Source organism: Oryctolagus cuniculus, chromosome 2 (assembly GCF_051225735.1).
Source record: "Oryctolagus cuniculus isolate XC-2025 breed Fujian yellow rabbit chromosome 2, ASM5122573v1, whole genome shotgun sequence".
Taxonomy (NCBI): Eukaryota; Metazoa; Chordata; class Mammalia; order Lagomorpha; family Leporidae; genus Oryctolagus; species Oryctolagus cuniculus.
This window is the reverse complement of record NC_142868.1, coordinates 137,553,624-137,567,217: the sequence shown is the minus strand read 5'-3', so window position 1 is coordinate 137,567,217 and position 13,594 is coordinate 137,553,624. Positions and strand designations below refer to the sequence as shown.

The 13,594-nt window shown below is 49.8% G+C and overlaps 1 long non-coding RNA gene across 3 annotated transcripts in view; it reads left to right on the top strand.

Annotated features, from left to right (window-relative positions):
* Window positions 1–4,553: 4,553 nt before the first annotated feature.
* LOC149128067 (uncharacterized) overlaps window positions 4,554–13,594 on the top strand; it is a 42,320-nt gene continuing 33,279 nt past the window's right edge. The window contains exon 1 of one of the 3 annotated variants that reach the window (XR_016229282.1): window positions 4,554–5,070. This is a non-coding gene — a long non-coding RNA (uncharacterized LOC149128067). Of the gene's footprint in view, window positions 5,071–5,163; window positions 5,313–13,594 lie in introns of those variants that run through there. The other 2 variants (XR_016229281.1, XR_016229280.1) reach the window with 2 other exon arrangements.

The following is a 13,594-nucleotide window of genomic DNA, read 5'->3' as shown; positions in this document are numbered from 1 at the left end:
TTTCTGCCCTTTGGAAGGCAGGGGTCTCAATTCATCTGCTCTGTGGGACCTGAGGGAGTGGGACCTGTGGTGAGTGAGCAGGTCTGCTGTGAGTCCCATGTGTGCAGAGTGGAGGGCCTGGGGCAGACAGAAGGACCTCGAACACCACAGGCTCAGACAAAACGTGGTACACCTGGCTTTTGAGGCTGGTAATCATCTGTGTTCCTTTTTAAAAAATTAATTAAAGAGAGAGAGAGAGAGAGAGAGAGAGAGAGAGACCCCATAGCATGTTGACTCCCCAAATGCCTGCAGGAGCCAGGGCCGGGCCAAGACTTAGGTGAGGAGCCTTGGCCTGGAGCTGGGCACTCAGTCCAGGTTTCCCAGGGTCTGCACTGGCTGGAAGCTGGGGTCAGGAGCTGGAGGCAGGTGTTGGACCCAGGTTCTCCAGTGTGGGACACACGCGTCTTAGGCACTAGGCCAGACGCCCATCCCATTTCCTCTTCTGTCATCCCTGGATAGCCAGTCTCTGAAGAATGCTGCATGGAGTCACAGCACAACACACACACACATCATCAGGACATGTTTGTTGAATAAGTTAATGAGTGGGAAGGTGACATCTCACCTTTCTGTCTATCTCATCTGCTTCCAAGTTTGCCTGGGGCGTGGCATGGCCTTGGGCCTCCTCTGTGTACTCAGGATGGTCCTGGGTAACTTGATGAGGGCCTTTTGGGAAAGATGGAGCAAATCCAAGCCTCCTGTGGAGAATTAGCCATATGGGAATGACGGAGAGGGAAGAGGGGTCAGTGGCAGGGGTAACCTGGAACCTGGCTGGGAGCTGCTCCCAACCCTGCTGACCCCTGAAGCGATGACTCTGGCTGAGCCCCTTCCTTTCTCTTTGCCTCAGTTTCCTTTTCTGAAAAATGAACAGAGGCCAGGCAAATCCCTAGTCATTAGCTAGTTTCAGAGAAGTGAGAAGAACAGAGGACTTTCAGGTTCTTGGAAGAAAATCTCTTTTCAATACAGAGGATTATCATGAGTGAAACCCTTGAACAGATGAGCCACTGCTTCCTGGAGGGAACTGCGAGATGAGATGTGGGAAATTTTATGATTCACCTATGACAAGCCCGAGGAGACCTGCGGGGTTTCATCTAAAGCAGCTTCTTTTCTAATCCGTACCTGCCAAGCACCCTGGTGGGGCACAGAGCAAATCCTCCTTGGGGAGGCCTGGAGCCTGTTCCAAGGAATAATGCAGGTGGGCCAGCATGTGGCTTTTGAAATGTCCCTTGTTATGAATCTTCTCTATTCTACAACTCACCTATGAGTGCTCAAGTCAGTAGACGCTCAGCACAAAGGTTCATAATTGGAGGCATCTAGATTTGAGTTCTGCTTTGCTGCTTATCGGGATGTCAGTATTTAATGTTATTAATTATTGATGTCATTTCATTGTCATTATTCAATGTCATCACTTAATAATCTCCAACTGTAAAGCTTCATAAGTCAACTGCCTACTTGGCAGGGTGCTCATTCTGTGACTTTTACTCCTGGGTGGTGCTGTCCCCATTCAGGCCATGCAGAACCTGTTGAGACCTTTCTTGATGTAACAGACATCTTGATATGTAAAGACCAACGTCTTTGGGGCAGATTTCCTTCTCCGGGTTAATGCTCGTCTGTGTCTTGGATCGAGAATAACAGAATTTAAAGGTATCCTACAGATCAGTTTGTTTTTGATTTATTTTTAAAGAAGAATCCTTTTTTGGGTTTGTTTTCAAACTTAACAACTGGGTTTGGGGGACCCCAGTATATAAGAATTGATGATGATGTTATTTTAATAATCTCAATACATTTTGTAAGTTTAAATTTCAAAGACCTGCTTATTGTAAACAGACTATCTATTGCTCTGTCCATCATGGCAGTCACTAGCCATGTCATATTGGTTATTTAAATTTACTTTTTATTTAAGATTTATTTATTTGGAAGTCAGAGTTACACACACACACACACACACACACACAGAGAGAGAGAGAGAGAGAGAGAGAGAGAGAGAGGTCTTTAATCTGCTAGTTCACTCCCCAAGTGGCCACAACGGCCAGAGCTTTGTCATCCGAACCCAGGAGCCAAGAGCTTCTTCTGGGTCTCCCACATGGGTACAGGGGCCCAAGGACTTGGGCCATCTTCTACTGCTTTCCCAGGCCATCAGAGAGCTGGATTGGAAGTGGAGCAGCTGGGTCTCAAGCCGGCGCCCATGTGGGATGCCGGTGCTTCAGGCCAGGGCATTAACCTGCTGCACCACAGCGCCGGCCCCTAAATTTACTTTTTAAAACATTCATATACTTATCTGAAAGACAGAGTTAGAGAGAGAGAGAGAGAGAGAGAGAGAGAGAATCTTCCATCTGCTGGTTCATTCCCCAGATGGCCACAACAGTTGGAGCTGGTCCAGGAGCCAGAATGTCTGAAGCCAGGTGCCTAGAACTCCATCCAGGTCTCCCACATGGTGGCAGGGGCCCAAGTGCTTGGGCCATCATCCACTGCTGTCTTAGTCACACTAGCAGGGAGCTAGATGGGAGGTAGAGCAGCCAGAACTCAACTGGAACTTGTATAGGGTATTCAAGCTGTAGGCCAGCCTCTTAAATTTACATTAAAGGTGGGGTCAGTGCTGTGGTTCAGTGGCTTAGCCCACTACTTGTGGCACCAGCATCCTCTATCAGAGTGCTGGTTGGAGTCCCAGCTGCTTGGCTTCTGATCCAGCTTCCTGCTAATACACGTGGGAAGGTAGCAGGTGATGGTCTAAGTGCTTGGGGCCCCTGCCACCCACATGGCAGACTGAGAGTTCCAGGCTCCTGGCTGCGGCCTGGCCTGGCCCTGGCTGTTGCAGCCATTTGAGAAATAAACCAACTGATAGAAGATACCTCTCTCTATTTCTCTCCCTCTTTCTCTGTCACTTTGCTTTTGAACAAAATAAATCTCCCTCCCTCTCTCTCTCTAAGATTGCATTTATTTACTTGAGAGGTAGAGTTACAGCCAGCGAAAGGGAGAGGCAGAGAGAAAGGTGTCTTCCATCCACTGGTTCACTCCCCAAATGGCCACAACGGTCGGAGCTAGGCTGATCTAAAGCCAGGAGCCAGGAACTTCCTCTGGGTCTCCCACGTAGGTGCAGGGGTCCAAGCCCTTGGGTCATCTTCCACTGTTTTCCCAGGCCATAAGCAGAGAGCTGGATTGGAAGAGGAGCAGCTGGGACTCAAACTGGTGCCCATAAGGGAAGCTGGCACTGCAGGTGGAGGCTTAACCTACTATGCTACAGCACAGGTCCCTGAATAAATAAATGTTAAAGCAATTATATTAAAACTAAATAAAAGGGCTGGTGCGGTGCTGTGACGTAGCGGTTAAAGCCACTGCCTGCAGTGCCAGCATCCCATATGGGCACCGGTTTGAGTCCCGACTGCTCCTCTTCCAATCCAGCTCTCTGCTATGACTTGGGAAAGCAGTGGAAGATGGCCCAAGTCCTTGGGCCCCTGCACCCATGTGGGAGACTGGGAAGAAGCTCCTGGCTCCTGGCTTCAGATTGGCTCAGCTCTGGCCATTGCAGCCAACTGGGGAGTGAACCAGCAGATGGAGGATCTGTCTCTCTCTCTGTCTCTGCCTTTCAAATAAATAAATAAATCTTTTTTTAAAAAAATAAAGGTAAATAAAACAGTTCAGCTCGTCAGTCACACCAGCACGTCTAGTGCTCACCAGCACATGTGGCTGTCACACGTAGATGTAGAACATTTCCATTGTCACAGGAAGTTCTCCTGCGTAACATAGTTCTAGAACAATGCAGCTGTTTCTAGACACAGAAATACTGAAGTCAGGGTTACAAATGGCAACTACCCAGCAGTCTGTGCATCCAGGGTGCTCTCAGCTATACCTTACTTACGTAGAATCAAGGTTGGAGTCCTTTCCAAAAACTCCTTCAGTCTCAGGATAGCATCTCATCGAGCACAGGGGGCAGGAAAATCTTTAGTTCGAGCCTGGCCTAGAGCAAGTTGACCCGGTGGCACAGGAGAGTTCCCCAGCGCTGTCTTCTGGGCTAAGACATGAGTGGAAAATGAGGAGGGCTTCAAAGAGTCCCTGGGGAATGTGTGCTTTGGAAAAACCATGCATGCATTTCAATTTTATTTTTGCAGCAAAGTAAACTTATATTTTTAACAAAACATTTATTTATTTGTGAGGAAGAGAGACAGAGGGAGGCAGAGAAACAGAGCGAGAGCTCCGATCTATGGGTTCAACCCCCATATGTCTGCAACAACTGGTGCTGGGTCAGGCAGAAACCACACACTGGGAACCAGAAACCACACACTGGGAGCCCAATCCAGGTCTCCCACATGGGTGGCAGGACCCAACCATGGAAGTGGAACCAGGACTCTGACATGGGATGCAGGTACCCCAAATGCCGTCTTAACCTCCAGTTTCAACGCTCATCTCAATAAACTTATTTTTGAATTCCATTTTCCACAAACTTTTTTTCTTAAATATTTATTTATTTGAATGATAGAGTTACAGAGAGAAGGAGAGACAGAGCAAGAGAGAGATCTTCCATCTGCTGGTTCACTCCCCAAATGGCCGCGATGGCCTGGCCCGGACCCTGGAGCCTAGAAGCTAGGAGCCAGGAGCTTCATCCAGGTCTCTGACATGGGTGGCCATGGCCCAACTACTTGGTCCATCTTTAAAACATTTTATTTTTATTAATTTGAAAGCCAGAGAGGCAGGGTCAGAAATACAGAGGGACAGAGGGAGAGAGATACCTTCCATCCTTTGGTTCACTCCCCAAATACCTGTAACAGCCTAGATTGGCCAGGCCAAAACCAGGAACGTGGAATTCAATCCAGGTGGCAAGGATTCATTTACTTGAGGCACCACCTGTTGCTTCCCAGGTGTACCTTATCAGGAAGCCGGAGCGGGACGTGGAGCTGGGGCTCACACCCAGGCACTCCAATGTGGGATGCAGGAATCTTAAGTGGTGTCTCAGCCATTTTGCCGAATGCCTGCTGCTCCACGAACTGTTTCAAGAACCTTGTGGTTTGTGTGTGGATAGATGGGTGTCTTTCCGCAGAGGTAAGTGTGAAATTATATTTCTCTCTGTGGGCAATGATCAGTGGAGTTCGGCAAGTCCTAAGCTGAAGCGCTGTGGAGGTCAGACACAGGTGCTATTGGAAACACTGGTCTACAAATTCCACCTGCGGCCGAGCTGCAGCCTCTTCTGGGCTCCCCCCTACCTCTGCCAGTCTGTCCCGCGACAGAGCCTCTGGCGGTTCTGTGAGCTCTTGGGGTGTGGTGGCACGCCATGAGTTACAGAGGTAAATAATGATTACGGTTGGTGGGAATCCTGTGTTTCTCTGTCTCCCTCTCTTCTTACTTGTAGTTGCCACAGCAGGAACAACAACGGTGGTAAAGATGATATCTGTGAACCTGCTGTGGTGGGGTGGGGAGCCGCCGTGCTGAGGAGCCCCACGAGGAAGGCCTCTTGCGGGCCGGGTTCAGTGCAGCTGGGAGAGGACACGCACTCAACCCCGTGGGCCCTGCTTCTCACTGCGGTGACGGCTCGTTCGGGGAACTCTGGTTGAAGTCTGGGTCTTTGCTGGTCTTTGGTGTTTCTTTTTATGGAATCAGTTACTTTTTCCTTCTTCTTCTTTTATAGAGGTTATTTATTTGAGAGAGAGAGTGAGTGAGTTGAGGGGGGAAGAGGGCATCCCCAGATGGGGCTGGGCTGGGGCTGACTGGGCTGAAGATGGGAGCAAGATTGAGAGAGGAGCCAGGACTGAGATACCAGGTGGCAGAGACCCAACTACTTGAGCAGCATCGTGCTGCCTCCCAGGTTCTGCAGTAACAGGAAGCTGGAGTCAGGAACCTGATCTGGGTATTGAACTTGGTCTCTCCCATATGGGCGTGGGGGTGGGCATCTTAACCCTTAGGCTAGACCCAACCCAGGGACTCAGTTTCTTCATCTGTAAGATGAATAGGAGTGGATTAGAACATCTCTGGTTTTCATCAGTTTTACCCTCTATGAAGTCTTTTATCAAAGAGACTGAGAGCCCCGTGATGTTTGGGAAGCATAGCTGGCTGCCAAATTTTGAAGAGTGAGAGGAGAGGCGACATCTGCTCTGAGGCCTTGGTACAGTGGGCTGGAGGCAGAGGCTTGAGGTGTGCTGCCCAAGTCATGGCCAAGGGAGGGCACTGGGCTCCTGAGAGGCCCAGGGATTAAGAGGGCATGCCAGCCGGCGCCGCGGCTCACTAGGCTAATCCTCCGCCTTGCGGCGCCGGCACACCGGGTTCTAGTCCCAGTCGGGATGCCGGATTCTGTCCCAGTTGCTCCTCTTCCAGTCCAGCTCTCTGCTGTGGCCAGGGAGTGCAGTGGAGGATGGCCCAAGTGCTTGGGCCCTGCACCCGCATGGGAGACCAGGAGAAGCACCTGGCTCCTGCCATCGGATCAGCGCGGTGTGCCGGCTGCAGCGTGCTGGCCGTGGCGGCCATTGGAGGGTGAACCAACGGCAAAGGAAGACCTTTCTCTCTGTCTCTCTCTCTCACTGTCCACTCTGCCTGTCAAAAAAAAAAAAAAAAAAAAGCCATTCCGAGTTGCCCAAGACTTACTTTACCTACTGTAAATCCCGAATACTTTATCTACTGTAACCATCGTGCAGCAGACACTAATACACCCACGCTCAACAAGAAGAGTGTTGCAAGTGGGCTGGGTGTGGCTCCTCGTGGTGATGTGAGAATGTCAGTGGCACTTCAGATAAGCTCACGTGAGCATGAGCAGCTCATCGCCCACCTGGCCCAGCACTGCTGTGGGCCATTTCACCGCAGACACGTGAAAAGGCTGCCTTCAGATTTTAAAGCCAAATCTGCATGTCGAGTTGTTATTAAGTCCATGTAACTGTGAGGGGCATCGAGGGGAGTGTTGTCACTTAGGTGGTCTGAGCGGAGGTGAGGCCAGGCGTGCTGATGGGAGCGAGCAAGGAGCTGTCCTCCTGCCCACGGCACTGCAAGGCTTTGGCAAACAGCTTGTGGCTCCTGTTGGGAGCTCAGCAGGAGCACCAGGCTCCAGCCAAGTTCTTGACAGACTTGCGGCGGGGAGGGGGGGTGGCCAGGAAGATGAGCAGTGGAGCGTGGAGAGTAACTAGGCTGTAGAAGGCCAGGGGAGCACATTCTTTTTACAATATATTTTTCACTTTTAATTGACACATAGTAATTGTATGTACTTATGGGGTACAGTGTGACATTACAATACACGTGTACAGTGTGCAATGATCATACTGGGGTACTTGGCATGTTTGTCACCTCTGACCTTTATCATTTCTTTATATTGGCAACACTCAAAATGCTCTCTATTAGCTATTTAAAATATTAATTTTTACTCGAAAGGCAGAGACAGAGATCCTCCATCTGCTGATTCACTCCCTAAATGCTGGCAACAACTGAGGCTGTTGAAGTTCATTTGGGTGTCCCATGTGGGTGACAGGGACCCAATAACTTGCGCCATCACCTGTTGTCTGCCAGGACGCACATTAGCAGAAAGCTGGGTTGGAAGTGGGGTAGGCAGAACTCAGACCAGGCACCCAACACCTATCCCAGTGAGCCACCACGAAGTAGTCAATGAGTTGTTGTCAGCCAGAATTATCTGGCTTTGACACAGCCATTAGAGTTATCCCTCTTTCCAGTTGCTCTCCCGTCTCCACTCCTCCCTTCCCCACACCCTTCCCACGCTTCTACTCTCACTTCTTAGAGACCAACTCCTCAGGGGGTGGGAGCGCATTTGTAACGGAAGGGCCAGAAAGAGAAGCAGGTGCCCTTGGTCCACCTGTCCCAGCAGAACCCCTGCACGGGACGACCCCTGGCTACCTAGGACAGAACTGCGTTCCTCATAGGAGTGTGGCCCAGGGTGTGGGCACGGCTGGGTTTCTCCATCATTTGTACACAGGAATGACAGAGCTAAAATGCATTCAGTGTGTAGACAGGAAGGAGAGAAGACATTACCTGGACAACCACAGAGGGGTGGGCTGTGCATGGAAGGGGTGTAGAAAGGGAGAAAGAACAGCTGGTAGGTATCCACAGCACTGCGTGGAGTACGGGCAGGTTGGGTGTTGAGGAGCCCCAAGGGTGTTCTAGCACCAGATTTCCCACTGTGTCCCCTGTTCCTGTTCCACAGGAGCCGCCATGTCCTGATGGCCCTGGACTCCTGAAACTTGGAGATGTGCAGTGAGCATCTCTTGGGACTGTGGGCTAAATGAAGCCCGAGGGAATGAGAAGTCAGCGCTGTTTACTCGGAACTTACTAGAGCAGAGGAGTCCTCGCTTGCATTTCAGCAGAGATGCAAAGGCAGGCAGAGAATTGGGAAGAATTTATAGTGGGGAAGGAGGAGGACTTCAGGTGTGCTCTGATCAGGAGCCTTTGGCCGGGGAAGGTGTAGGTGGATTAAGTGGCTGTGGGACATCCTATGTGACTCAGTAGGGGTGCATATTTGGCTTTCTCTGGTTGGTCCTATTCATCATTAGAGGAAAGTTAAGGAAGTCTTTCAGTTGTTATTTATGGCTGACTGTTGATTTCCTGGGCCGGTTGCTGTGGGTTCAGGTCAAAGTTCTATGATTCTGTGTGGTTTGGCCATGGCATGTTTATGCATTCAGTCTCAGGACTGTTCTGACAGGGCACAGCATGGAGCTAGAAGGCGGGCCTCCTTCCTCTCCCAGGAGAATACAGTACTTGAGTCTCCTGGGACTGTGGCAGGGTCCCTTGTTTCTCAGTGGCATGGAGAGGGACCCAGGGAAGACTGTTTGGAAGGCAAAGGTGATGTAAGACCCGCATGGCTCTGGCTGAACTACTTCAAGGAGAAGTTTGGTACATGTTTGGAAAGTCACAGCGGTAGTGACTTCTGTGTTCTGAACTTTAGACAGACTCAGAGAAGCACCTGCTCTTGCTCCTAGGAGGTGGGGCTCACAAGGCTACCCCAGTGACTGGAGACAGCTGCACAAGTCAGCACGGAGCATCTTACTCAGACCCACCTGTCCTGCAGGCCCCAGCCCAAGCCCACCTCTCCAGGTGGGATGGCAAGGACCTATCCCACTGCTTTGAATTTCTGTAGCACTTGTTGGCAGAATTATCTTTCCAGCTCTTCACTCAGGTCAGCCTGATGCAGTTACCTATCTGTGACCGTTGGGAGCAGAAATCCCATTTTCTGTTTGCTTTGAGCTCCTTTGGGAACTCAGGAAAGCCCTGCACATAGCTGGCTTGCCAATTCCAAAAGGCATACTAGAAAGAAAAATCCTCTTTTGTTGTGCCAAGAGCAAGGGGGCCCAGTTTGTGTGTGAAGAATTCAAAGGAGAATAAATGCATTGCAGCCTGCAGCTGCAGCGCTCTGTTACCTGAACTGTCTCGGCTCATCCTCAGATTCGCCAAGCAGAGATCTAGGGGAAGACATGAGGTGCTTCTCCTTTCTAGTTCTTTGATTTCTTGCACCTTTGCCAAAGGTGCCCAATGTGTAAGGATAATACTGGCCTCTGCACCTCTGGGAAGTGCTCCCCCTTGCTAGGGTCTTTAAGATGGAAACAGATTTGTCCTGATCCACAGCTGCTGGGGAATGTGAGATCCTCCCAGTTCCCCAGAGGATTCTAAGGGCTTACATTTCCCTGTGTAACCCTGGGTGGAGTCCCCTTGCACTTGCAGAGGGATCGGTTCTGGGAGAAAGGGAAGTAACCCACGCATTTACACATCTAGCTTGCAGTGTGCCAGGCATTGCTCTAGGTTCTCCCTGTCAGCTTTTTGTTACTACAGCTAAATACCAGAAAGCAGCTACTTTGGGAGGAAGAAGGTCTGTTAGGCTGACTTTTTTTTTTTTTTTTTTAAGATTTATTTATTTGAAAGGCAGAGTTACAAAGATTGTAGAGATAGAGAGAGGTAGAAGCAGAGACAGAGACAGAGACAGAACGAGCGCTTCCACCTGCTTATCCACTCCCCAAATGGCTGCAGCAACCAGGGCTGGGCCAGGTTGAAGCCAGGAGCCAGGAGCTTCTTCCATTTCCCATGTGGGTACAGGGGCTGAGGCACTTGGGCCATCTTCCTCTGCCTTCCCAGGTGCATTAGCATTGAACTGGATCAGAAGTAGAGTAGCCGGGACTTGAATAGGTGCCATAGGGAATGGCATCATTGCAGATGTCAGCTTAACCCACTACACCAGGGTGCCGCCCCCTCGGCTTAGAGTTGTAGAGGTTCACAGTTCAAGATTGGGCAGCCCCTGATGTTTAGGTATCTGGTGAGGCTAGAGGACCACAGCGGATGGTGCCATGTTGGACCAGGAAGCACAGACAGGGAGCAGGCTCTTGCATGTGGTTCAGTCGTGGGCCCTAGCCAGAAACCTAATCCAATGTAATCACTTCCCATTGAACTAAACTTCAGACACCTTTCATAAGACTTTGGGGTTTAAAAATCTTCATAAGCTGGGGAGCCAAACTATGTTCAAACTGTAGCAGTACTTTACAACTATCTAGTCATTTAATCCTCACTCTGATCCTTTGGAGCTGGTATTATTATTATTCCCATTTTACAGATGAGTAAACAGGAAGGTGAAGTTCCTTGTGCAAGATCACCTGTTTACAACAGTAAAGCCAGGATTCACGCCCAGGCCATCTGGCTCCAGAGGCCACACCCATCGCGGCCGTGGCTCCCTACTTGATGACAGGAGTCCCTGTGGTCCTAGGGGCTGGTGGGATTCAGGGCACTCCTGGCAGTGGAGACTCAGGGGCTGGAACAAGGCAGCAAACTTGTAGTGGTGGTCAAGGAGCAGGTCCGGGTGTCGTCGAGGAGCTCCACGCACTCCACAGGTGCAGGCTGTGGTAGGCATTTGGGGAGTGAATCAGCAGATGTGAGATCTCTCTCAGGACAGAAGAGAAAAGAAAGCAGCTGAGTCAGAGTGTGGAAGCCTGGGAGGTCTGACAGTGAAAATATCAGAAGGGGCCATGTGTAGCGCAGCAGGGTAAGCTGCCGCCACCAGGGAAACTCATCCCATATGAGCACCAGTTACATTTTTTTTTTTTAAAGATTAATTAATTTATTTGAGCAGCAGAGTTACAGACAGAGAGAGTGAAACAGAGAGATCTTCCATCTGCTGATTCACTCCCTGGATGGAGCTGGGCTGATCTGAAGCCAGGAGCTTCTTCTGGGTCTCCCATGTGGGTGCAGGGCCCCAAGAGCTTGGGCCATCTTTTATTGCTTTCCCAGGCCATAGCAGAGAGCTGGATCGGAAGTGGAGCAGCTGGGACAAGAACTGACACCCATATGGGATGCTGGCACTGCAGGCAGTGGATTAACCTCCAGCACCACAGTGCCAGCCCTGCTTCACTTCTGATCCAGCTCCCTGCTAATGTGTCTGGGAAAGCAGTGGAAGATGGCCCAAATACCTGGGCCCCTGATACCCATATGGGAGACCAGGATGGAGTTCCTGGCTCCTGGCTTCAGTTTGATAGAGGCTTGGCCCTTGTGGCCATCTGGGGAATGAACCAGCAGATGGAAGATCTCTTTCTCTCTCTCTTTCTCTAACTCTGGCTTTCAACTAAATCTTTAAAAAGAAAAAAAAAATACCAGAGTATGGCTAGAGGCCCTCATATGATGCATAGTTATGAGAATGAGGCAGAGTGTTTGACAGGCCATGGGGTGGTGGCGGCAGTGGTGGGGGGAATAGGCATGACACAAACCAACCAAGGTCCTGAAAGTTTGTGCTCACTTGTCACCAGGAACACTTCCTGGTGGTGCATGTGCAGCGTGGACAGAATTGGGGGCCATTGTGTTCAGGGAAGTAAGCCAGACACAGGAACAAGTACTGCTTGTCCTCTTATATGTGAAAGATAAGAAAAGTTGATGTGGGGGTGAGTGGTCAGCCTAGAAGTAAGCTGCTGGTTGAGTCACTCACATCCCATATCTGAGTGCCTGGGTTTGAGTCCTGGCGCTACTCCCAGTACCAGCTTCCTGCTAATGCACATCTGAGAGGCAGCTCCAGTAGGTGGGTCTCTGCTACCCATGTGGGAAACCTGGGTTGAATTCTCAGCTCCTGGTTTCTGCCCCAACTGACACAGCACTGCTGTTGTGGGCATTTGGGGGAGTGAATGGGCAGATGGGGCCTGTCTCTTTGTTTCTCTATGGCTCTCAAAAAATAAAAAAAATGCTGATTAAAATGCTCTTGTCCCACATTGGGGTCCTTGGGTTCAGTACTCTGTGCCAGCTCCTGAGTGCATTTTCCTGCTCATGTGGACTCTGCAAGGCACTGGTGATATTTCCCTGTCACCCACACAAGACACCTGGATTGTGTTCCTGGTCCCTGGCTTCTGCCCTAGCCCAGGCCTGGCCATAGTGAATATCTGGCAAGTGAACCAGCAGATGGGTGGGCTCTCTCTCTCTTTCTCTCTCTCTCTCTCTCTCTACATATATATATATATATATATATATATAAAATTCTATTCTATATATATAGAATCTTCTCAAAAAATTTTGATTTGAATATGGACTGGTGATTACTAGAGATTGGAAAGGCTGGGGGTTGGGTAGAGGAAGGTTGGTAACAAGCATCAGACCACAGTCAGAAAAAAGGAACCTGTTCTAGTGTTCTACAGCACTGCAGGCAACTGTAGTTCACAATAACCTAGTACATACTCTATGAAGAGCTGGAAGATAGGAACTCCAAACATAAAGAAATGATAAGGAGAGGTAAATAGCAATTACACTGATTTGATCAGTTCATGTGTTGAAATATGTTGTGCCCCATAAGTAAGTACAAGCATTACTGTTTATTATTATTATTATTATAATAATTAAAGAAGGGCTTGTGTTATGGTGCAGTGGGTTCAGCTGCTTCTTGCAATGTCAGCACCCCAAATTGAGGGCCGGTTCGAGTCCTGGCTGCTCCACTTCCAGTCCAGCTTCCTGCTAATGCATCTGGGAAGGCTACAGATGATAGTCCAAGAGTTTGGGTCCCTGCCACCCATGTGGGAGACCAGGATGGAGTTCATAGCTCCTGGCTTCTGCCTGGCTTAGCCCTGGCCTTTGTGGATATTTGGAGAGTGGACCAGTGAAGGAAGATTTCTCTCTCCCCCCCCCCCCCTCTCTCTCTGTTAAAAAAATAAAAAGAGGGGCCAGCACTGTGCCATAGCAGGTGAAGCTGCTGCCTACAGTGCTGGCATCCTGTATGGGCACTGGTTTGAGGTCCGGCTGCTCCACTTTTGATCCAGCTCCCTGCTAATGCATCTAGAAAAGCAGCAGATGATGGTCCAAGTGCTTGGGTCCCTGCACCCATGTGGGAGACCTGGGAGAAACTCCATTCTCCTGGCTTCAGGTCAGCTCAGGTCTGGCTGTTGTGGCCATTTGGGTAGTGAACCAACGGATGGAAAACCTCTCTCTCTCTCTCTCTCTGCCTCTGTAACTCTGCCTTTCAAATAAATAAATAAACCTAAAAGAAGTAAATACAAAGAGACACCCTGAAAACAAAACAACTTAGAAAGGCTACAAATAAGAGGGGCAACCTGGCAAAGGCAGACAAAAGGAAATCAGGGTTGGTTACAATAGCATAGCAGAGAACATGAATCCAAGATAAAAATACACT